The sequence below is a fragment of the Lepisma saccharinum genome, chromosome 5 (genome assembly GCF_977018435.1).
Source record: "Lepisma saccharinum chromosome 5, izLepSacc3.1, whole genome shotgun sequence".
NCBI lineage: Eukaryota > Metazoa > Arthropoda > Insecta > Zygentoma > Lepismatidae > Lepisma > Lepisma saccharinum.
The window spans coordinates 11,382,643-11,409,215 of NC_139233.1; the positions used below are offsets into that span (position 1 = coordinate 11,382,643).

A 26,573-nucleotide genomic window follows, 5' to 3' on the forward strand; every position below is an offset into this window, starting at 1 on the left:
TCGTGTGTCAACGGCCAAAGGAAAATGAAATAAAGATGAAAGTATCTGTACTTTTATAAATTACGATTTTGAGCGTTTTTCTTCAATTGTCAGTCTCGAGCGCCCGGTAGTTTTCGAACGCGGCGCAGCGCGCAGTGGTTGTCAGGCAGGCAGATCGGTCCCGCACTGCCAGGGCGTTGGAGAGGAAATACTTGGTCTTACGACTGCCAAAACATAGGATGACCGCTCATGCGCACCCTGGCTGCCACCCACCAGCATGGTTACCTTCTCAAGGCGTTGTATTTGTTCCTAACGATTTGGCTTTCATTCGCCCCGCATTCCGCGTTGTTTTGATCGTGATTGTTGTGCATTATTTTTTAAACGTGTGGTGTGAAGTGATGTGATTATTTTAAGGTGGATAATAATGAAAGTGTTGTGCAAAAGTATTTAAATAATTCATTTTCTTCGCTTTCGTATTCAGAGAAGAAACAAGTGATTGACAATGGTCGACCACGTCCGAATCTCACGATGTCAAGATGTGTTAAAGGAAAAAGTGGTGCTGGAAAAGGTTTTGAGAGCTATTTTCGAAAAGAACTCTATGAAATTTCATACTGGCTTTGCGGGTGTGATGTGGTGAATAAATTTTACTGTTGGACATGTTTATTATTCTAGACTAAAAAAGGTGTTGGGAATTATCAAGGGTATGCGGATTTGAATCATCTAAATACTGCAGTGAGAAAACACAGCGAGCCTGAATTGCATCTTTATAGTTTCTTTAAATTTAGTACTTTTGTTGCCACCCCTACTAGAATTGACGTTCTTTTGGATACTAAACGAAAAGCTGAAATAGAGCTACACAATGAAAAAGTAAAAAAGAACAGGGAAATATTAAAGAGGTTGATTAACGCCGTCTGCTATTTAGCAAAGCAAGAATTGCCATTCCGAGTTCATGAGGAAAATGCAGCATCTCTAAATAAGGGCAATTACATGGAATTCCTTATTGCAAGTGCCGAGTTTGATCCCTCATTAAAAGAACATTTATTAAATTCTGCAGTTTTTCGCGGTACTTCGGCAGGCATTCAAAATGATTTAATAAATTCAGTTTCGGATGTTCTGAGAGATGAAATCTACAATGAAATTCAAAACACAGACTTTGTGGCTATAATGGTCGATGAAACATCAGACATTAGCAAAAAATCTCAGGTGTCAACCGTGTTACGTTTTTTTTTCCGGCCTCACAGAAAAAAAGTCATTGAAAGATTTCTTGGATTCCATGACATGAGCGCCGATAAAACTGCAGGAGCGCTTTTTAGTCACGTGACTGAAGTAATGGATAAATATAAGTGTGGGGATACATTAATTGCCCAGACTACGATGGATATTCTGTAATGAGTGGTCATTTGAATGGCCTTCAAAGTAAAGTTTTGGAAAATTATCCGAAAGCTTTTTTTTACGCATTGTTATGTTCATGTCATGAACTTGGTGCTGCAGCAATCGTTCGAATGTAACAAAGAGCTTAAGGTGTTCTTTTGTGGTCTTAAATCACTGTCTACGTTTTTCTCTCATTCTCCAAAGAGGTTTCACGAACTTTGTGCTTTCATGTCCAGAAAGCTCCCGTCATTAGCTCCTACCAGATGGAATTTTACCTCTAGGCTAGTGTGGACAGTCAATGACAACAGAGAAGCACTGCTTATGTTTTTTGAACATGTTAGTGAAAGTGGAGACTTCGATCATTTGACTGCATTGACTTCAAGAGGATTTTCTAGCTTCCTGAAGGATTTCGAAAATATATTTTTAATAAAGGCTTTATCCAACTTGCTTGCCTTTTCAGACGTATTATTCAGTATATTGCAGTCTAAAAATGTTGATATTTTGTATTGCAGTAATAAAATAAGTGAATTTCAACAACAGCTGAAAAAGGAAAGAGAGAATTTCGAAACACTATGGAATTCTATAACTGGTGCAGTAGAAGAGGAAGAGATTGTTGAAATGAAAAGGAGGCGACTGAACAACGAATCACAGAAAGACCACTGCCGGAGGCTTTACTTTGAAATCATTGATAATATCAGCAACCAGGTAACAATTAGATTCGCATCATTTGAAAAATTGCAATATTTTGATTTACTAAATCCCACAAAACGGGGCTAATTGAATAAAAGAGAGAACTTTCATCACCATCTCGTACATAAATTGTAGGAAATTTATGGCAGTCTGTTTAATTTAACCAAACTGCAGAATGAACTTTATGTTTGGTATGCTTCCACTGAAGGATCAGAGAAAACACCAATTGAGATTGTAAATTATCTACTGGACACGAATCTAGTGGGTGGGTTTACGGAAATATATAAATTAGCAGTGTTGATCGCAACAATTCCTTCCATGACGTCATCTGTCTTAGATCGTCCTCATCACTGAAGAGGATCCTCACATTCTGTCGCTCTACTCAAACTCAGAACCGGATGACGAAGTTAAGTCTTATCTCCATCGAGAAAGAAATACTTTCTAAGCTGTGAGAAGGAGATAAATCCAAATTTTATGAGGCGGTGATCAGCGCATTTCTCTTTAAAGAAAGAAGAATAGAGCTGGAATCCAAGTAACTATAAGTAATGAGCAGTTGATTTTTCAAAATTTACTTTTTGGAAGGATAAATGAAGGGTAAGGGGAAAAACCGGGAATGTGCATTTTAGCGATTTTTCAATGAACGGGTCATTCTTATGTCCACGGTGTTGTTTTTAGGGGTGATGGGAGTTCCACCAACACCTCTGGTTGCAAACTCGTGCTTTAAAAATTAATTGCATGGCGAAGTATTGAACATACTAATTTTCTCCTTACCCTTCAAATATATTAATACTTTAAATGAAGTATTTACGTCATGTAAAATAATTTATGTAATTTAATGTTTTTCTAAATATTTATAAAATTACACGAAAAAGGTACGGAGAAAATGAGTAATATTGGGTCACAGAAATGAGAGGGGGAGGGGTTAACGTTTCTTCTTTGCCAACGCCTTAACTTCAGGGTCAGGAGACGCCACTGCTAGTCATAAACTTGCCTTCCTCTCGTCTTCATCTGTTCTTAAGATTGATTGATTTGGTGTTTAAAGTCCAATTTATGCACAGTAAGGCTAATCGGGACTGGATCTACAGTTTTTAAAGTGGAATCCGAAACACTATGTGCCTCTACCAGGTATCGAACCCGGGACCCCTTAATTACAAGGCGACGACGCTACCACTGCGCCATCGGGGAGGCCTCATCTGTTCTTAAGATTTGTAACATCCTCTTAGCAGGAGCAAATTTGACGCTTACTCTTTCTGCTGATACGTGCGTGGCAGCAGACTCGGCCTTTTTGATTTCCGAGATATGGGTGCTATTCGCGATTAAAATTACCACCTGAGCGCTAGTGTCGCTTCCAATATGGCCGCTCTAAGTAGGATACATCTTTGTTTACATTCAGCAGTAGTACAAAAGAGCAGTGTGTTGTCATGACTGGTATGGTAGAAAACGTTTAAATTACGCATTATTTTTAAATATTGCGAATGCGATGTGAATTCCAGGTACTCTAATAAATGTGAAGCTGTACTGAGAACGAAGCATTTACTTATGATAGGCAAAAATAACACGGAAAATGCAGACGAAACTATGTATACGCACTGGTTGTCCAAAGCAGTGCTGTATCATCTGCACGTCATGTAACTGGGGTTCTCGGAAATTATTTGAAAATAAAGGAATTGAAATTGACCTGTACTTGAAAAGCTGGGACAGGAGAAAATTGCAAACATATCGTTGCAGTTCTTTCTCGAAAGAGAAAGTCTGGTTTAATAATAATATTCATGGTTTCATGACCATAACCATAAACGAAAAATGATCGATCAGACAATTCGATTATTGATGGCGGGGAAAGAGCTTCCTGATTGGCGAATTTTCTAATGTAAACAAGTGGAATACAGATCGTCACCGAGCTTATTTTCTTATAAAAGATCGGAAACAAAATGGATCACTTGAAATTTTTGAGTGATGTAGAGAAACAAAAGCACCTAGAAAAGATTAGCAATTTCCCGGATCATTTGGATGCAGATATAAGGGACAATACTAATATTAATATTTTCCAAGGCAATTTTGAATCTTCTACCATCAGTTTCGTTTTTGAAAAGACTTCTCCAGGTTGAAATGAAGCTTACATTAATTATAAACATTGAAATACTTCGATCACAACAGTAAAAGAAATAAAGGTTAAAATTATTGTTATTTATTTATTTATTTATTGAAATTTCCAGTACAGCAGAAGCCATTAAAACCGGAAAGAAACAACAGTAAAACAGTACAATAGTGTTAAAATGAACACACAAAACATGATAAAATAAAATAAACAAAATATAAACATAAACAAGTCAAGACAGTTCCAAGGTAAACAGATATGTTTCACGAAAGCATCACTTATATAATTTTTTTCTATGTTGGTGATAAAAGATGGATATGAACTGAATATATCGGTTTGGTTTGATATGACATTGAACTGATTTGGTAGCCTATGAAATAGTGAACGTTGAATGAGTGAGAGTCTTGGAGTTGCAGTGTGGAAAGTTTCGTTGCTCCGTGTTTTGTGTCTGGGCACCAGTGAAGTGCCGTAGACTATATGTTTACGTCTACACGTAATCTATGCGTAGATTACATTGGGTTGTAGCTATGGTTGTAGTTTACATAGACTACGTAGACAATCTAAGGTGCATTAAAATTAATTTTCAAGGGTTTCATGAAAACAAAGTAACAGTTTCAACTACATTGGTTCCTAACGAACTGAAAATAATCCTATTTACAACACAATTTCTCTTCTCTTCTATTATCAACTATGGAAGAAGATAAATAGTATGCAAAAGAAACAACAGATGGCAGTCGTGAGACAAAATTAGTCTTTTTTCCATAAAACACTAGAATATTTCCTATCTTAGTTTTTTTCCTAGGTGAGAAATTTTTCGAATTTGGAAGAAAGAGTATGAAAAGTTCTTCTCACACACCAGCAACTGATACGTAGCATAATTTTATTTTTATTATACGGCGCCCTTTGCTACGTTATCACCTTTCGCCATGTTGTTTACATAGATTACGCCATCTACGTGTATAAAATTGTCTACGTGTAGAATGTAGACTATCGTTGTTTACGCGTAGACGCACATCACTGCTGGGCACTCTGAGGGAGAGTTCGTGGAGTGGGATGCTGCATCTTAGGTTTCCATTAATGATCTTATGTAGTAATTTCATATCTGCAACGTATCTACGTGATTCTGGAGTATTTACGAGGGGGTATCCAAAAGTTTTAATTATCACCATGAAATAAAAAACATACAATAGTCACTTGCAGTGGTCAAAGTTAGTTCTTCTCCACGTAGTCTCCCTGCAGAGTCACACATTTTTGCCAGCGTTTCTTCACCTGTTTCAAGCCCTCTTTGTAGAAGTCCTCCGCTTTGCTCGAAAACCACTGTTCCACTTCGAAAATGACATCCTCTCTGTCATCAAATCGTCGACCACGAAGTGGTTTCTTCATCTCGGGAAAGAGGCCAGGAGACGGACGCCTTTGCTGAGCATGCCACGACGTTTTTGTTTCAATGCATCACGCAGTTTCTCCAGAAGGTTGCAGTAGTAATCGCTGTTGAGGGTCTCGCCCTTCGGAAGGTAATCTTTTAAGATTACCCCGCGGCTATCCCAAAAACGGACAGCATCACTTTCCCGGCAGATTTCTGGACCTTCGCCTTCTTGGGAGGGGGGAGGATGGATGTTTCCACTCCTTGCTCATTTCTTTGGACTCCGGATCGTAGAGGTATACCCAGCACTCGTCCATAGTGACGAGACAAGCAAAAAAATCGTCTTCATTCCGCTCCAACAGAGTCAAATTCTACTGGGAAAAGTCGTGGCGAGTTTGCTTTTGAAGAGGTGTCAACAAGCGAGGTACCCAGCGTGCAGACACCTTATTCATGTGCAGTTCCTCATGAATAATCCTTCACGCACTTCCGTAACTTAGTCCAGTATCCGCCATCACTCTTTCCATGGTCGATCTTCTGTCGTCGAGGATAACGGCCTCCACTTTCTTCACCATGGCAAGATCATCCTTGATTGAGGGTCTACCCGTTCGTGGCTCGTCTGTCAGGGACATGTGACCACTTTGAAAGTTCCTCTTCCACCTCACAACCGTGTCATATGATGGGCTTTCATCCCCATACACAGATTTCATTTCTTCGTGGATTTGGCGTGCGTTGTTGCCCTTCAAATGGAGGAACTTTATGACACTTCGGGCTTCAATTTTGTTCATAATGCAGGTTGATGTCTTCTACAGCCTTTGGAAAGAAAACTACGTTAGACAAAGATTTGATATTTGCACAAGTATGCATGGCAATGACACTAATTATGCACAAAAAGTTTCATGTAAATATCTCTATAACTTCTTTATTATAATTAAAACTTTTGGATACCCCCTCGTATGTTTAAGTTTACAAGCAGATCTATCTTAGGTAGGTGTCTCAGGGCCGGCATTCTATATCGAACGATGGAGAGGAAAAAGCTGAGAACATTGTCGATCTTGGAGGTATGAGAAGGGGCAGCCATGTTCCGGATGGGTGAACAGTATTCTAGAATGGGGGACACAAATGTTTTGAAGTAAATAGAAAGTGCTTTCGGGTTATGGATTTCGGTGAATCTGTAAAGTAAGCCTAGCATACGCATTGCCTTTTTTTGTGATGGTTGATATGTGATTATCGAAAGTTAGTTTAGAATCTATGAGCATATCTAGATCTCGGTGTTGTGTACACTAATACCTAATTAAATACATTTTATTCGAATTTAATTATTATGTTATGTTGTTTGTTTATTATTATCATGCTATTCGATCCAGAGTGAATATCCAGCACAACTATTTTCCATTAATATACTTTTACATTTCATAGTTACTATACTGAAATACACACATATTGTAGTTTGTTATTCACTTTTGCAAGTGTCGTTCAAGAAAGGACTTTAGAAGTTAGAAAAAGTACTCACAAAGTTTATATTGAGCGACCTCATCTAAGGTGCGTTGCAAAATGATAAGAACGGTATGAATTTTGAACATATCGTGGGAACGAAAAGGAAATAGGAAACGAAAGTGATGCACACACATAGAGAGAGGAAAGCATGTTATGAGAAACGTGGTACTGTTCAGGGAGACGTGTATGTGTAACAGCAGGCAAGGTCGAAGTCAAAAGAGCCTTGCAAAATGATAAGAACGGAGTGCGGTTACCCCAGTAGATGTCGTTGTCAGTGGCTACAGAAGGCGCTGTTGCAGCTAGCGTGCAGATCTCGATGTATTCATGCCCTGTTGAGGAGTACGACAGCATTGATGAAGGTGCAGAGTCCACTATCTTCTGGTTTCTTGACAGTAAAGTGCATGTCATTAATTGGCCTGCGATTCCCCCTGACATTAACCCCATGGAAAACCTGTGGGGTCTTCTGTGCCATTCAGTGTAAGCCAATAGAACCCTATAAAACAACGTTCATGACCTGAGAAATGCAATCATTGCTGCATGGGATGCCCTTGATGCTAATCTATTGAAAACGCTGGTGGACAGCGTGTGTGATCGGGTCTTCAAAATGGTGTACTGCCATGGTTCGTGTATTGGCTATTAAAGCAGGTCTGGGATGCCGTTCTTATCATTTTGCAACAGTAAACATGGTCACTTTTAAGGTTCGTTGCTTTGTACCTTCTCCTTGCCTGCTCATGACTTCTGGTCAATACGTTTTCTCTTTCTGTACATTAGGTGAGCATTGTAATGTGCTGTGAGCCTATACCTGTAACTTAGTAAACGTGTCACACTTACTTTAAGATTCGTTCTTATCATTTTGCAACGCACCTTAAAATTATAATTTTTCGAATTTTGAGAACTGTGGAACCATTTATTATTTGAATTAAATGGTAGAATATGAAAAAATATTCTGGTTCCTGTATTTTTCACTAATTTTAAAATCTAATGTATATTTTATATTGATTACTCTGTTCGAATTCTAACCAAGTTAACTTTATTTCTGTTATTAACAATAAAAATAACATACTTCCTGCTTTTTTGCAACTTGAAATGAAGGATGCCAATTTCCAAAGAGGGGAGGAGGGGTCGACTGGTTACCGACGCCCATGGAGAGCGCTTATCAACAACTAAAAGGCAAATGCGTTTTAATGTAATTATAAATAGTTCCAACTTTTAAATTTAATCAACACATGTGTGTTAGACAATTATAATTTTCGAGACATGTAAAATATTTTCATTTGATTTGATCATATAATATTCTATGATTTGATGAAGTCCTGAATGCAGAGCCTACTCCCACGTGTTTGTGTCCAATCTTTTCGCCTTACTGCCTAAATCTACTAATCTTTCAATATCTGGTCTGTCTGTAAACGATGCATATATACCTGAGAACAATTGTTTGTTCCCTATCTCATGTTGAAACCAAAAGCCACGCAAATATTGTCGCCTTTTCCGAAGACACTGCCTTGACACCATTGAATTCAATTTTATTCTTTTCAAAAAAGGAAGTGCAGTCCCCGACAGCGCCAAGGAAGCACAGAAATGTAAACATCCGGTGAATAGCTCCCATTTACTGCTTACATCTCAAAATTTAGAAGGGGCTATAGCGCCATCCACTGCCATTGAGTACGCCAGTGCGCAGAGTTTTGAAAAGAAGGAGGTAGCATTTGTTGCTATTACCTTCAGAAATACGATAACTGGCTGGAACGTAAGGTATTTATTCTGTGATACGCCATTAGTGGTAAGTACGTATGTAATTCTTTGTTGATATCATTTACTTTTATTGGAGAATGAAATGTGTTTTAGCGCAAATAGTCGTATGCCATATTAATGTCTGTTCTATTTTCATTGCAGTTAGATAGAAAATCTGTACACTTCATGAAAAGCGAAGAAATTGAAGCAGTCACTAGCATCCATCAACTACCCTGCAGCTGAATCGAAAAATTTTATTGTCAGAAAAATAATCTTTGAAGCCTTCTTACGTCAGTGATGAGTCAACAACCGTTCTAATGTTGTAAGTATTGGAAATAGTATTCTTTTTCTGACAGCTACATGCATGTTAGTCGTCAATTTCATGGTCCAAGCTCCAGCAAGCGCCCGAGTTTGTCCTTTTTTCTGTCCTTTAGCGACAGCGTTTTCTTTCTGCTTTTTAATGTTTATACAGTGTGTTTAACAGTGTCAGACTGCCAGTGAATCAAAGTAAGGAAGAGGGAAAATTATTTAACACAAATTATAGTAGCTATTCATCATAGTAAAATTTCCGAAGTGTACCGCAAAGCCAAAATATACAGAATCCAAAAGGATAACCAAAAACTAATACAAATTATAAATACAGTTCTAGAATATTAAATATCGGTAAATATGCGATAACGCCCGGACACCTTTAACTCATTTATTTCCTTAATTTTATCGCTGGTACTTACCTTTTCTGCATTGCGGAACATTCTTTAAGGTGAAGTTATGCCTTTCTCCATAAAATAGTGTCAACTTTTCATATTACGAGTGATTATTTGTCTTCCTTGTTCCGCTTGGGTAACAGACAATATGGCATGCACTCATCATGGACCATCGCGCCGTGCTTGTGTTTTGTCGTTTTGGAGTGGGTATGCAGTGTTTCAACCTTTTTAATTGAAAAATACCTACTTTCGTGTTGATTATGTCATCATAAATCACTGACGGATAGCCCCAAAAAACCATTCACGATAGCCCGACAAACCATTGCCGGATAGCCCCACAAACCATTCATGATAGCCCCAAAAACCATTCACGTTAGCCCCAAAAACCATTCACTATAGCCCCAAAAACTATTCATGATATCCCCAAAAACCATTTCTGGCAAGGTTAGGTTGGTTTAGGTTAGGTAAGCATAATACTTAAAAAAAAGAAAAAAAATTCTCGTAAAAAAATGCACGTTTGGAAACACTGACGAGACCGAGTGACTTTCGACGCTCTCGCCATCTGCATGCACACAATGCAAACAACGGCATAATATGGCAGGCAATGCAAGTTTCTTACGTAAAAAGTGATTAATTCTTGTTGGGCAGCATTCAAATACGAAGTTTTTAGTTTCCCATGAAAGAAAATACCTCCAAGAACGACAAGAATGCTAAAGAAACTCATTTCAGTAAGTACTTTCTCCTGTAAATTTGAAGAAATCCGTCCAGGTGATATTGCATATTTACCTAAATATCAAAAATATGAATATATATATGTGTATATATATATATATATATACATACATACATATATATATATATATATATATATATATATATATATATATATATATATATATATATATATATATATATATATATATATATATATATATATATTGGAGCAATTTTACAATACCGGAATATTCCCCAATTTCGTTCATATTTCACATACTTAATGATTGAGAGTTCCTAATCATGAATCTGCAGTTAATATTTGGGGGTCACGTGTAGAAATTAGAAAAAAGGGGGTCCGTGATCGCAACCGACAATGCCCGATTGCTCATTATTTACTGGAAGATTTGTGTTTCCCATAGGTAAGAAACAAAATTACAACCCCAAATTTTAACTATGTTTGCCTAACCTAACCTTACCGTGAATGGTTTTTGGGGCTATGCGTCAATGGTGTGTGGATGCGTGAATGGTGTGTGTGGCCTGTGATCGCAACCGACAATGCACGATTGCTCATTATTTACCGGAAGATTTCAACAAACATGGTTTCCATTCTCGTATGCAGAGAACGATTGCAGTAATTGAAAAGTTTATTATACAAATTCTGCACGTCAAATAACAATATCAGCACGTCAACCTCAGATACTTCATCTGGACTATGTATTTTGTGAGTATAAGAAGTAGGATAGAAATTACAGGTGTGTCTGGTATTGTAAAATCTTACCTATATTTCATATTCATGTATCAATATATGAGGCACAGTAGTCTAGTCAATAGGGCATCTGACAGGGTTTGATTTCCTGGGTGCGTGATCTAAGGTCGGAATTTTCTCGGCCGTAGATTATTACTTAGATTTCATAAATGTAAATATGTATTTCAGTTGAACAAAGAATCATGCAAGTTACAAACCTATGGACTGCACTACAAAAATCCAATAGTGAAATCTATTTTGATCCAGTCATTGCACAAAAAGAAAATAAATGTTTGCCCCACTAGAGCAAAAACGGAAGCAATTAATGAACAAAGTTTTGAGGTCACAATCTGTTCAGTGCATGAACGGAATTTCTTGCCATGGGGTTTATACTGATTGAACAAGGTGTTTCCCATTCTTGTTCAATGAATTGTAAATCAAGGGGGGGGGGGGTATAGAGAACAAAGTTATTGCCACGTCCTCTCACGTGAGCATCTGCCAGCTTAGCACAGGGTAGAAACAATGAGATACCTCTGGGCACAGATCAGGGTGACTAACACTACGAATATATGGAAAGAAACAATAGCTTTAACCCACTACGGAGGGTACAATTCGTAATATATTCTTGAATAACATATACAAATACTAGGTAACTTTGGAAATTTTTTCATACAATATTTTTTCTTGTAATTATTTCTGATTAATTGGCATCCAATCTTCTTCTTTGGACTACTTCTTCTTGTAATTATTAAGGCTGCTTCTTATAATTACTAAAGCATCCTCTTTGGTCTTCTTCTTCTTATAATTACTAAAGCATCTTCTTCTTTGGTCTTCTTCTTCTTGTAATTATTAAGGCTTCTTCTTTTTATAATTACTAAAGCATTTTCTTCTTATATTTACATCCTTATTTACAAATTCCTGATGTTACTTAAGTTACTTCATCTATGTGACATCACCCTTTCCTTATTCTTTATTTACATCTTTTGGTTTGTTCATTGGACTTGCTAATGAAACTTTTAGATCCTGGCTGTATTGATTTTTACTTGTACGTGGATCATTATATACGCTTCCCTTTTTATATACGTACTTCCTTATACAAATTGACGGGGTTAGTTAAAGATCGCCGCCTGGCCGGTGCTAACCTTAACTTGGAGCTGCAATAGATGCGACTAGCAAAAGTGCTTGGGTGCTTGCCGTGAAATGGCGCTACACCTGGGAAAAACAACCCAAAAGCCGCACGAAATTCTCAGTTCGTGGGAACCGTAATAGACCCAGAATCGTAATTATAATTCGACTTCCTTACTTTTATATAATGATCACTCATGCTATTACTGAATATTAATTGCCCTTTCCACCTTATTTATATCCTGTTATTGTGTTAAGTTCATTTATTTGTTTCATTATAATTAGTATTAATATCTACAATCATTATTTCACCACATCAGCTCTTTCCTTTTTTCTATTTACAATAGTAGACATTTTCTTGAATGCTGCCATCTCTGGCCCACTTTCTAAACTGCTTTAAGCATCATCAAATATAAACGTTGTTCTTTTTGCATGCTGCCATCTTTGATCCTCTACTTCAACTAACAACAATGCAGTTTGTGTACGTGACATTATTAAACTATCCCAGATGAAACTTCTCGAACCATTTCAAGTTACGGTAATCGCTGAATATTAGTGTGCCATTCCAGGACATAATTAAAAAGTTGAGAGAGTACTCTCATTATCATCAGGGCAGGAATTTACAATACTCCCTCACCGATTTTTGTAATATTTCGCATACTCACTAATTGAGGCTTCCTAATCACGAATTTGAACTTAAAATTTGGCGGCCACGTATGGAAATTGCAAAATAAGCTAAATTGTATGGTCTGCAATGGCACGATTACTCATTATTTACAGAAAAATTTACAATAACGTATCCTTTTGTAATTTCTATCCTACTTCATATACTCACGAAAATAGTTAGTCGCGATGATTTATCTGAGGTTAATGTGTTGGGGTGATGTCCACAAATTGTTCATTAACATGTAGAAGTTGTAAAAGAAGTTCTTCAATTCTCGCACTCATTCTCCGTATACAAGTATGGTGGAAACCATATTTCTTAATATAAACAATTGACGTTCGCTATCACTTACCGTGTCTACAGCGTTGCCACAGTGTTGATTTGATACTTAGAGAGCACGGATCGTGTTAGAATGGCGGAAGAGAGCTGTGAAAAAGTTGTGAATGATGCACAGATCGTTAGATGGAGTGTGGAGGAGGATGTGTCGAGGACGAAGATGACTAATGTGAAAGTGATAATCACGATGTAGAAGAGGATGTGGAATGCGAACTGATTTGATTATAGGTACGTTTGGCAACAGTGCATGGATCGTAAAATTGCAGGATACGAAAATGGCATCTTCGATGAGTAACGTTTGAGGTTAAAGTGGTACGAAAATAAGATTTTTTATAGCTTCGTTGACGCAATTACCGGAAAACCATTGACGGATATCCCCACTGAGGCAAACATAGTTATAATTTGGGGTCGTAAAACTACTTATGCACGGGTACCTCGATACACCATTGACGGATAGCACCACGAACCATTCACCTTAAGGGACCCCACCTGATTTTTGTAATATTTCGCATACTCACTAATTGAGGCCTCCTAACCACGAATTTGAAGTTAAAATTTGGTGGTCATGTGTAGAAATTTCAAAATAAGCTAAATTGAGTGGTCTGCGATTGGCACGATTGCTCATTATTTACAAAATTTTCCGGTAAATAATGACCACTCAATTTAGCTTATTTTGCAATTTCTACAGTTTGGTACTGGTTCAGTATAATTTAAAATACTTTTACTATTCAGTCTCCCATAAATATATTTTGGAGAGAATTTACAATATCGGACCCCTCCCCGATTTTTGTAATATTTTGTATACTCACTAATTGAGGCTTCCTAATCACAAATTTGATTTGTAGAAATTACGTGTAGAAATAGCAAAATAAGCGAAATTGTGTGGTCTGCGATCGGCACGATTGCTCATTATTTACCGAAAAATTTTGTGTTTCCAATACTTAAAAAACGAAACATACATTCCTGATATGACTATGATCCCAAATTTTAACTATCATTGCATAACCTAACCTGACCGTGAATGGTTCGTGGGGCAACCCTGTGCATAGTTTAAGACCCCAAATTTTAACTATGTTTGCCTAACCTAACCTTTCCGAGAATTATCAGTGGGGCAATCTGTGAATGGTTTTCTGGTAATTGCGACAACAAACTGATAAGAAATCTTATTTTTGTAGCAGTTTAGCAGCAAACGTTTCTCATCGAAGATGCCATTTTCTTATCCAGCAATTTTACGATCCATACACTGTTGCCAAACTTACCTGTAATCAAATCAGTTCGCATTCCACATCCTCTTCTACATCGTGATTGGCATTTTCACTTTTGTCGTCTTCGTTCTTGACGCATTTCTCTGTGGGATCGTACAGCTTACCGGCTAGGCGAAAGAATTCTAAAGTATGATCACATGCTGATTGAAGGCAACTCTTGATAAACATATATTTTGCGAGGTAGCCAGAAAAAAAAATTGTTTCACTAGAATTTAAAGTCAATTTAGCCTGCCTCCAGGTTGACTCAATGCTGTTTGTGTGTGCACCACTCTCCTCATCCACAAAGCTCACGCTATGGTTTACCTTTAGATGTTGGTATCCCTCCTCCTTAAGTTGTACATAAGCTTTCCAGCAGTCGGAAATAATAGTTGTCCCCGGCAGAATCCATTCCTTTATGGTAGATATTAAAGTTTTGGAGTCTCTCTTCTCCACTGGTACAAGAAAACAAAGTCCGGTTCCTCTCTCAATCCCTCCGAAAATCCATTGTCCCTCAACATGGTGTCCGCGATGATGCTTTTGTCTTCCAAACTTTGATTCATCAATCTCGACAATTTTTGCAACCCCTCCTATCTTTTGACCATTTTTGTAATAGAAATGTTCCAGTACCTCACGACAAAATGTAGTCCAGTCCAAACCAGTCTTGTAGGATATCTCAACTTCATTGCAAATCATATTTAAAGCACAATTTAAAAACCCAAGTCTCACGAAAATACTCACTTGTAATAGGGATAATTTAGACTGCAAAGAAAGTGCCTTTTCTAAGCGACACTGAATAATTACATCTCTGAGCTTTTTTTTTCTTTCTTCGTAAACTGCAGTTTTCTTTAATTTCCATGAGTACAGGGTGCCCAGAAAGTCCCTTTACACCTCCACTTATTTCATCCCTACATTAATAATATTTACAGTTAGTTGTCCAAAACATCCGTATGTGCACCTCCATGATCCCTTCACAGCTTGATATGCCTCCATGTCCTCCTACTCATCCACTTTAGCAGCTGCAGCGTAACAAGCTGGAAGGCTTCAAGCACACTTGCCCGCAGAGCATCATTGTCCACGTACCGCTTCTTCCTGACGTGTGATTTGATGATATCCCACAGGGCATTGTCTGGTGTCGTAAGGTCCGGATTTCGAGGCGGCCAAGGTAAAAATCTTAAATATCTTACCATCTTACATTATTACACGCATTTAATTCGGGTGTAAAGGGACTTTCTGGCCACAATGTATTTATCAATACACGTACTGTCCTTGCTCAAGTTTAAAATGTGCTGCCGTGGACACTTGTAAGTAAGCGCCTTCTGTGGGCAAAACACCAAAATCCATAAGTTTCTTAATTAGCACAAGTCCATCCTCCTCGACACTCCATCTAACGATCTGTGCAACATTCACAACTTTTTTACTGCTCTCTTCCGCCATTCTAACACAATCTGTGCTCTCCAAGTATGAAATCAACACTGTGGCAACGCTGAAGACACGGCAACTGATTGCGAACGTGAATTGTTTATATCAAGAAATATGGTTCCCATACTTGTATACGGAGAATGATTGCGAGAATTGAAGAACTTTTTTTTTTTACAACTTCTATATGTCAACATATTGTGACAGCTAAATAATGAAGAACTTTAATAAGATCTAAGATCAATTACTTACGTGTGTGAGTACGATTTGTCGATCAAAACAACGGTTTGCTCGAGACATTGACACAATTAGGGAAAAATCCGCAAAATTTGGAATGAATAAAATGGCAAATGCGGAAAGGTGTGAAAGTGAGAGGGAAGATGAGGACCAGGTTATTGTTTTGAATTTAACACAACACGAACCTCCCAAAGCTTTGACGGAAATCATGAAAATGGGACACAAATTCGCCATCAAAGATGAAACTTTTGAGATAAGAGAAATTTATTATTGCCACCGAATGGATTGTAGGGGTGTTAGATGAAAAAGAGGACAAGACTACCGTTAGGCAAAAAAGTACGCGATATTATTGATGAACAAATGCATAAAAGCATTAGGGATCAATGCCCATCTAAGGACACTAATAGGACCCAAAGGGAGTAAAAAGGCAATAAACTCCGGGAGTGTTTGCATAAAGTGAAAAAATGGGCTAAAAACAACAGTTTGTATTTCATTAGGTCTAAGGAAAAAATGGTGATAATCAAAAAAGAGGAATATCATAACAAATTGGAGGATAGTTTTAGGAATAACGATTACGAAGAAATTAAAGGGAATCCTACCAATAAGATTAAGAATGAGATCAAGAAAGGCATTGGAGCCAGCATCACTCTGGGTAGCGCGGAGAAAAAGAAATCCTTAAGGGTGTTAAGGAAGGGAATATTCCCACCGCTTTCGGCATACTAAAGATGAATAAAGTGGGGATACCACTTAGTACCCATCGACTTTTCATCCAAACTTCTTTATTTCCCCGTTTTGACTGATAAATATTTTCACTGCCTTAATATTACATTAGTGTCACAAAAAAATGCATAACTGGCAGTCATTAAGTTTATGCCTGCTCTTTGAATTCTGAGAGTTAAACAAATAATGGTGTTTGTCGGTAGTGGCGATTGGCTGTCATAAGCAGAGGTGTTCATTTTGAGTCAACCTCCCCTCACCCTCCGAGATCGCAGTCGCCCTCGCCCTCCAATGCCCTCACCCTCCGAGATCGCAGTCACCCTCACCCTCCAAGATCGCAGTCACCCTCGCCCTCCATCGCCCTCACCCTCCGAGATCGCACATCGCTCTCGCCCTCCACCGCCCTCACCATCCAAGATCGCAGTCACCCTCGTCCTCCATCGCCCTCACCCTCCGAGATCGCACATCGCCCTCGCCCTCCACCGCCCTCACCCTCCGAGATCGCAGTCACCCTCGCCCTCCACCGCCCTCACCCTCCGAGATCGCAATTGCCCTCGCCCTCCACCGCCCTCACCCTCTGAGATCGCACATCGCCCTCGCCCTCCACCGCCCTCACCCTCCAAGATCACAGTCGCCCTCACCCTCCACCGCCCTCACCCTCCGAGATCGCTCTCGCCCTCCACCGCTCTCACCCTCCGAGATCGCAATCGCCCTCGCCCTCCACCACCCTCACCCTCTGAGATCGCTCTCGCTCTGGCCCTCCACCGCTCTCACCCTCCGAGATCGCACATTGCCCTCACCCTCCACCACCCTCACCCTCCGTGATCGCTCTCGCCCTCCACCGCTCTCACCCTCCGAGATTGCAATCGCCCTCGCCCTCCACGACCCTCCATCCGCCCTCACCCTCCACCAACACTTACGTCATTACTAGTGGGTTGATTTTTGCTTTTTTTGCATTTTTACCTTGAGGAAAATTCATATGCTTCCAACGGTTTGTGAGCAACATTAGTGCTTTCGCAAATAATGCACTAGTGGACTTACCAGCCCCATTAAATATTTCCTACTGATGAAATTTCGGCTCACTTATAGGAATATGCCTTTCAATCCAAATCTTAACAGGTCTTTTTTTAGCAATACATTATTCCCAAATCAAGATATATATATATACACTTGGGACACTCTGGCAATCTTTTAGAGTTCTATCACAGGTGTTAGTGTATATTTGAGCTTAATTTGCTTATTATTGCATATACGTATTGGCAGTAATTTCCATGCAATCGTTCATTTCAACTTTGCCTCTTTTTGTGTGAGTGTGTATGTGTGTGTCTAATCTGTGCTATATGGCCTGTGGGCTCTAGTTTGATGGGTCAAGAACATCTAGTTATTGGAAACTACTGTTTATGCTAAGATCAAGAAAAACTCCTCCCACATCACATCAACCAGGGACATCTATCTGGAGTCGTTTTCACGTTCAGAAGACACAATGGTCTCTTATGGGCAATGCTTTTCTTATGGGAGATACGAGCGCGCTGTTGTGAAATTTCTCGATTTACAAATTTAGCTTAAGTAAAATCGGTACCTGCAGTTTTGCAGGAAATTTTGTAGAGAATACGATGGTGAACACAAAAAACTGGTAACTTGCTTACATAATTTTAGATAAATTAAAAATGCAAATTTTCCGTGAAAACACAATTTTTACATTGTTTTCATTCCTAACGTTGAAACATGCCGTAAAATTGAAGCATTCATTATTAAAAAAATTGACACTGTTTTTTAATTGTCATAGGTGATGGTGGTACTCAGAATTTATCAATACTTTAAAGCATATTCGCATTATAAAATATTCAAATAAAGTATGTGGAGATTTTTTATATTCGTGAAGTAGAAAATGTCGTCGCTGGCCATTTTTTGTTCTGTAATTCCAAGAAAAAACTTCCAGCGACAAAGTTGTGGAGAAAATAATGAAATTATTTTTTATAACCAATCAAAGGTTCCCAGAAATATTACTTCCATGCATTTGGAGTTTCTTTTTAATCCGAGCCGCGCGGGAAGTAAGGAGACGTTGTCTGGCCATCTTGAGCCGACTCACCGCAGCATTCCGGCTATCACCACCAAGTTTTCGAGTTGTTATTTTATTTCCATTCAGTAAAAATATGAACTTCATGCAGTTTGTTATAATAGAATTGCAATTACTTAAATTTAATAATTGACAATTATTTCTAATTCTGCTGTTGTGAGCAACATTAGTGCTTTCGCAAATACATGTTGTTTTCGTTTACATTACTGTCGACATTAATACTGAAATGAAGATCACCTTTCAGTTTCCAACGTACACATAAATTCATAGACACCATATTTAACCTTTGAAAGGCTTTCCAACACGTGACAAAATATGGGGCTTCAAGATAGAAATATGACATGCCTTGCTTGAGTCATTCACATCTTATCAGTTCACGTGGGCCACAACTCATTTGTTTGTTTGGGTTGCAACTTGAATTTAACCCATGTGCCAGGTTCCCCTTACTTGAGTGAGAGATCTACTTTGGTCTGTTTAAACTTTTTCCCTCTCCCGAAAAAGTGTTTTCAGTTGTGTGAGCTCTCAGTGATTTTTACTTTTTTAAGTGATTTCTGAAGTGTCATATTCGTGCATTACACTCGCGTGTGTAGTGATCGCAATGGATCATAGTAAAAAGGGTAACTGTAACGTTCACAGTATAATATTAATATTAATAATTACATATAATTATCATTATATATACAAAATATGTAACACCTTCATTGTGAAGGAAGGTCATCATTTCCCGGCGACATGAGCTAGCGCTGTATTGGCAACACTGTGCGGTTTCTCCATAAGCGCCGTTGTGTCTTCTGAACGTGAAAACGACTCTAGAAGAATGAGTCACATTTCTAGGTGCCAGAAACAGTAGCAGGGATGCATTATTTGTTGATTATCTTTGTAAATCTGTGCGTCTGTCCGTGCCTGAGTGATACCTGTTTGGGGGAAGGTTAAAAGGGGAATTTCTCTTTCAGCTTGCAAATGTTCATTCTTTAGGGGATGACCCCTTCCCCCCACACTTCATACATAAATAAATATACATGCCAAGGTTGGGGCTGTCGCCATCCGTTTGAAAACCTGAACAAATTGAATAAATATTTGCACTTTATGGAAATGTGAATAGTTCATGAAATAAGTAGATATGCAGCAGACCCGGAATACAACGGAACTCTGTTCCGGCAAATCAGTTTGGTGGCGGAATTTAATTCCTTCTATGGTATGGCCGTAGACATGGGTTGGGTTCAACAACAATTTTTGGGAGGGATCAGACCATTGATCAAATTTCAATAATATAAATAATAACAATAATAATAAATAGTATTATACAATTTTAATCAAAATACCATAAAACTTATATAATTTAATTCCATTATTATTAATATCATAATTTTCATTATTATTATTATTATTATTATTATTATTATTATTGCTGTTATTATATCAGTGAGGAGACTTTCGTTCTCGATTCACCAGATGAACAGCATAGCTGTTTTACATTGTATATTTTACATTTAATACAGTTAGAGTACATGACATGTGTAGTTATTCTTTTTTGTTAATATCTTTTATATTCGTTGTTCAATAAAAGCTTTCAAAGTGAGACAGCTGAACATTTTATTTAAAAAAAAAATTGGAATTTTCAAAACTGTGGAACCATTTATTATTTCGATTAAATGGTAGATTATGATATATATATAAAATGGTTTCTTTAATGTACACTATTTTTTTCGATCTAATGAAACTTTTATATTTGTTATTCTGTTCGAATACTAACTGAAATTTATTTCTCTTATTAATAATAAAACTGTTTTGTTATTTCTCTTATTAATAGTAAAAATGTTTTGTATCTTGAAATAAACTATGCAAATTCCAGGGGGTCCATGGATCGGTTCAGTTCGATCCTCTCCTCCCGATGCTCATAATTGTTCTTGTACTTACCAAATAGTCGACAGCCGACAGTCGCTATGCACTAAGTACGTGTTTTATAGGACTGCATGTATACACTACATAGGCCGCTGGGTGGAGGGTGGTGAACGTAACGCGCTACGAAGCTGGAGGTCCTAGGTTTGAACTCCTGTCAAGGAGGATTAAAACCTTATCAAATGGGGCAACTTAAAGGTCGGAAAGGCAATTTTGGGACACCCCAAACCCATTTTTCAGTCAGAACCAGAAAAATACACTGGAAAGACAACAGCAGAAGTGAAAATGGAGCAATGGAGGTGGGCTGTGATTCCGAGAAAAAACTGTTTTGCACAAGTTTCGGGAATTGCAAATGTTTGAAAATTCTAGCTCGATCATTTGATTGGTTTGGCCTTCTTTACTTCGCTTTCTGTTACTTTTAGCTGATTGCAAATATGAGGATGAAAGATGATATGATGAAATTGATAAAGGTACATCGATCGTCTCAGCATTGTCTCCCCTCGTATTTTGAAAAGCTTCGAATACATTTTTGAAAATGAGATACTGATTTTGGTTCCTGGACATCCATTAATACAACATGTCAGAAGTTTCTGGGAGAGGGGGGGTTGAACCTTTGAACATTCAAAGTCCCTCTCTAAATACGGCCATGTGCTATGACACTGGACAAAGATTTTATGTACATAATACGCCATACAAAAGTCCATCCTTTGTCACATTAATTCTTATAAACAATAGATGAAGAGGAAAAGTGAAAGTTCTTGTACTAAATTTGTCCCCGGAAATTTAGGAAAAATAAATTCGATTTAAGATGAAAATGAAATCGTACCGGCATCATTTTATAAATGGCAGTTAAATAAAAACTCCATTACGTTGGGGATGGGAGCTGAAACACGCATCCAATAGATAACATTAATCACTCACATACAGCTCCTACTTTATGCAGCAGCGGTAACAAATCATATAAATTACTTGAATGTCTTATTACTCGAATACTTTTATTCTCGTTCTTTGTCTTTCAGATGTGCATATTTTAAGACTGTTATTGCTTTTATTTTCTGTTACCTACGGAAATCTTTCTAGCACACATGTAGACACTCCAGGAAAGGAAATATATGTCTCTCCAAGAACTTCAAGTGGCAATGTCATCTGAAATTATACGATTTGGTCTTAATTGATTTCATATTTTAATTTTCGCTCTCAACGCCATCATCGACCGAGTATTTACTTTCTGAACACATAGCACGTGTACCAGTACTGCATATCATATTTTGATAAACCATGCTCTAGTGGTAGGTTTTACCCCCATTGACCAAGAAAATACATTCTTTATGTAGACACTTGAAAGTTTTGGTAGTTAGTTCCTTCCTTTAATTATACATCTCTCCAGATTTACAGTTCCTATACGGTAATATAATTAAGCCTTGTTTCCATATTGAAACCAATAAGTTGCTGACCAAGGCAGTTTATTAAGGTAAAAACACTTAACACGTAACGTTTCGACCCTGTATCAGGGTCTTCCTCAGACGAAGAACTAAACTAGTTTAGTTCTTCGTCTGAGGAAGACCCTGATACAGGGTCGAAACGTTACGTGTTAAGTGTTTTTACCTTAATAAACTGCCTTGGTCAGCAACTTATTGGGTTCCTATACGGATATAAATATGAGCTTATTGGAGATGAAAGAAAGTTACAATCCTTTCCCTGTACTCATTGGGTAGAACGAGGCACTAAAAAGTTAACATATTTGCCCTATGATAATATATATAAGTCATGTCATTCAATGTCAGTTCAACCAAGTAAAAAAAGAGGTTTTGGAACCTATGCTCTCAGATTTTGATGAAACTTGGCACATTTAATCCTTTCATGCTGGTGAGAATCTACATTTTTTTTTCTCTAACTTGTCTGGTTTCATTTCTACAGTTTCTCAAACTTTCAGTGATTCATCCTTTCCTCTATTCCCAAAGCCTCCAAGTGAGCTGCACTGTCTTCGAAAAATAATTCTATCTCCCTTACAAATATTCAATCTTTTTGAAATTTCACAACAATGATAACCAAGTAATAAGAACTCCAGAAAAAAATATTTCAACATATCACACTTATATTTTAGTACACAATTAACATAACCCACAGCGCTACAGCCCTTGAAGGGCCTTGGCTTACCTACCAACTGCTGGTCTCCCTCCCACACTGTTCCGCCGTCACCTGTTATAGCGTGGAGGTCTCAGACCAGTGTTGGGGTGACCGGTGATCAACACAAGTATTTTTGTAATGAACTTATAAGATCTAACTTACCCAGAGACAAAATTGATAGCTTTTTCTTTCCTTCTGAAAATATGACAACTTATTTCTGAAAATTTTTAAAAACTGCTACCGGATTTTATATTTTTCAAATTAATTTAAAGTCTAAGATTCTAATTCAAAATATCATTGAAGCAAATATTTAGAGCATACAATTTTAAATAATGTTTTCCTGGATGCACAGAGGGCTGGTCACGGGGGAGAGGGGGCGTTGCCACCATCCCTGGAAAATGAAGGTCAACCAAAAAGTACGTATTTTACACACATTCAGACCTCTCCGATGGCGCAGTGGTAGCGTCGTTGCCTTCTAATCAAGGGGTCCCTGGTTCGATACCCGGTGGAGGTACATATAGTGGTTCGGATCTCACTTTAAACTGTAGGTCCAGTCCCGATTAGCCTTACTGTGAATAAAGTGGACTTGAGACACCAAATCAACGAAATAAGTTCACACGCATCCTTTTCTTTTAGTTACAGTCGTTTGTGTATATTATTAAAAGGGTATTGCAGGGACATGATAACTTCATATCTACAGAGTGTTTCTTTCAGGGGGCGACACTGTTGTGTAGGAATATGCCTCATTTACATCTCTCTCCCCCACCAAAATAAAAGTCCTGCTGATGTCCATGAATTGTTCTTATTAATTATTAGATTGAAAGCATGCCCTTATAATATATTATATTGTTTTTTTACATTTATTAGTAAAAATACACATTTTAAAAAGTAGTTGATATTCTAACTTTTAATACACGGAATGAAATTAATGAGAAATATACTTTGCATTATAAGTTGTAGATTAAATAGCTTTGGTGACTTTGATGACAAAAATACTTAGTTCCCTTGGCCATCCACATTCATTTCTTTGCATACGAATATTCCAAAAATCTAGTACATGACAGCTTGCAAATATTATGGGATGAATATTGTTTGTTGCTGTATGCTCAGATGTGATAATAGGAATAAAGATACTACTACGACATTGGGGAGGCTCGTGTGATGCTTTTTATTCTCTTATGTTTGTAGTCATATATTTGGTTAAATTGCAGCATATTTTAATGTTGCTTATTACGTGATTTATGCATATTGTTAATGTAATTCGTTCATGTGCACCGATTTTTAACCCATGCTAGTTGATAGATGAAGGGGAAGAACTAGCTCCCCACCCACAACCCCCACCCTCATACACATGGAGATATAGAGAGGGGGTTAACAACATTGTAAGGGCACCCTTACATACAATTTCAGTAGAAGCATTTTAAAAATGATGTTTCGGATAGTCAATATGTTTCGAGCACATTACAAATATTTTCATTTTGTGGCATTCTTCAACCCAATTTCTCCTCTATTGAATGGCTTTGCTGGTTCCAGTGGCGGCGATTGGGTTCCAAAACTGGGGATGGCAAGGTGCCAATACTGAGGGAGCAAGGACAGTTTACTATCTCTTGGTAGAGAACGTTTAGCATAGTTCGTGGGCAAAAGTGGGGGGAGTTAACTGACCCCCTTGCCCCCTAATCACCGACACTGTCTGGTTCTGTGCAGTGAAAGTACTATGAGGTAGGTTTTATTATTTATTTTAACTTACACGGTCCATACTTTGGGATCCAATATCTCCTGTTATTTGTGATTTCTGCACTCGGAAACACATTTTATACTTGTTACATCATAGTATAAATCTATTGAGTGCCTTCCCGATGGCACAGTGGTAGTGTTATCGCCTTGTAATTAAGGGGTCTCGAGTTATAAACTCGGTGGAGGCACATATAGTGGTTCGGATCCCACTTTAAACTGTACGTCCAGTTCCGATTAGCTACTGTGCATAAAGTGGACTTAAAACACCAAATAAATCAATCAAATCATTCAATCTAAATCTATTGATTAAAAATTTGACAAATCATTCTCGAGGGGTATTGTCGGTCAAGGGTCCTGGACATAACCACTCCTAAACCACCCACTCTAATATAAGTAATTCTAAGGGTATGCTTTCAGTCAAATAACCAATAATCATGGGCATACGCAGATTTTATTTTTTCGTGGAAGGATTGTAATTGAGGAATATTCCCCCATAATAGTGCCGCACCCTGAAAGAAACACTCCGTCGATATGAAGCATTGATTGGAAGCAACTAGTTACAAGTAACAGTTACTTTACGACACTTAAATTGCAAACTTGAATATTTGTGGCGTGGGACAAGAGCTACATTTGGCAACTTTTAAAGATTTTCGTGGAATCACCTAAGCCAAATTTTCAAGGCTGACTGAAAGCACAGACGCCAACTATCTCCTCGTTTCCTTGTTAAAAGAGCAGGGGAGGGGGAGAGCGCATTTAATCTTTCCCAGGACCAGAATCTTTGGCCAGGTCTCTTGTCTTGACAAAGATTTCCAGATATAAGTGTTCCTCATACTGAGAATGGAATCTGCTTCAGAAGTCGCCTAAGGGGTAACAAACAGGTCCACTCGGTTCATAGCTGCAGAACAACGAGCCCCTTTATTTGATCTGTGATAGTGATAGAGAATGCAAATACTTTGTTGCTGATTTTCTGCAGTGGTAAATGGCTACTGCTCGCAAACCAAAATCCGCGAATGAACATAGCAACACCTACAGGCATGTTGTGAACATGGATGTTAAATAGTTCTTTATTATTTCGATTTCCTTTTTGAAGTTATATTGTTCGTCTACACGCAGTGTATGCTTGCTTATAGACTGAAGGGACCTGTGTCGCTTGTCGCTTCGATAGCGAAGAGACAGGCAACAAGCGACACGGAAGATTCAAGCCAAAACGACAAGCGACACTTCAGTCAATCTGCATGCACTCGCCACGAGACAAACTGGGGCAAGACGGTATTCAGTCCGAGCATCAAACGTCAGTTCGAAAGGTTTCATGTATTATTAAGGGTTTGTTTCCAGCGACACGCATTGCTTGTCGTCATGGACGTAGGCAGGAAAAATTTTCGGGAGGGGGGGGTTTATTCATAATTGTTCCCAGGGCATCGCCAGAAATTTGAATAATAGAAATAATAATAATAATTGTACAATAATAATTAAAATTTCATAATAATAAAACAATGTTATTCCATAATAATAATACTAATAATTATTATCATTATATTATTGTTATATCCTTGAGGGGCTTACTCAATCCAGCAGATGAGTGAATATCCAACATAAGTTTCTTTTTGTTTTTTTTTACGTTTCATACAGTGTGTACTGAAATGCACAATTATTTTAATTCGTCATTAAACTTTAGAAACCTTCAAGAAAAAACTTTAAAAAGTTGTGTGGAAATTTTAGTCATAAAGTTTTTGTTGTTTGACTTTAAATTTTTTTTTTTTTTTGGAATTTTGAAAAGTGTGGAACCAGTTATTCTCTTTAAAAGCTTAGCCTGGTGCATGGATTGTAACCTCAATAGCAAACGTAATGCGCTACGAATCTGGAGGTACTAGCATGGTACTAGTTTGAACTCCTCTGAAGGGGATTTATTTTCGACTTTATCGGACGGGGAATTTAAAAGCTGGAAAGGGAATTTTGGGACAATCATAAAGGAATCTTCAGTGTTAATTCCTTGTGACGCAGGAACAACACTGGAAAGATGACAGCAGAAGTGATAATGGAGGGGTCGCCGGTGGGCTGCAATTCCGAGAATAAATCCTGTTTCACTCAACTTTCAGAATTCCAAATGTATGAAA

The 26,573-nt window shown here is 38.0% G+C and overlaps 1 protein-coding gene across 6 annotated transcripts in view; it reads left to right on the plus strand.

The window, feature by feature from the left end:
* The first annotated feature begins 8,716 nt into the window (after positions 1 to 8,716).
* LOC145987657 (uncharacterized) overlaps positions 8,717 to 26,573 on the plus strand; it is a 154,053-nt gene continuing 136,196 nt past the window's right edge. For all 6 annotated transcript variants that reach the window (XM_083122164.1, XM_083122165.1, XM_083122167.1 and 3 more), the window contains exons 1-2: positions 8,717 to 8,766; positions 8,880 to 9,039. The gene's annotated coding sequence lies outside the window, so the exon portion shown is untranslated. The remainder of the gene's footprint in view (positions 8,767 to 8,879; positions 9,040 to 26,573) is intronic.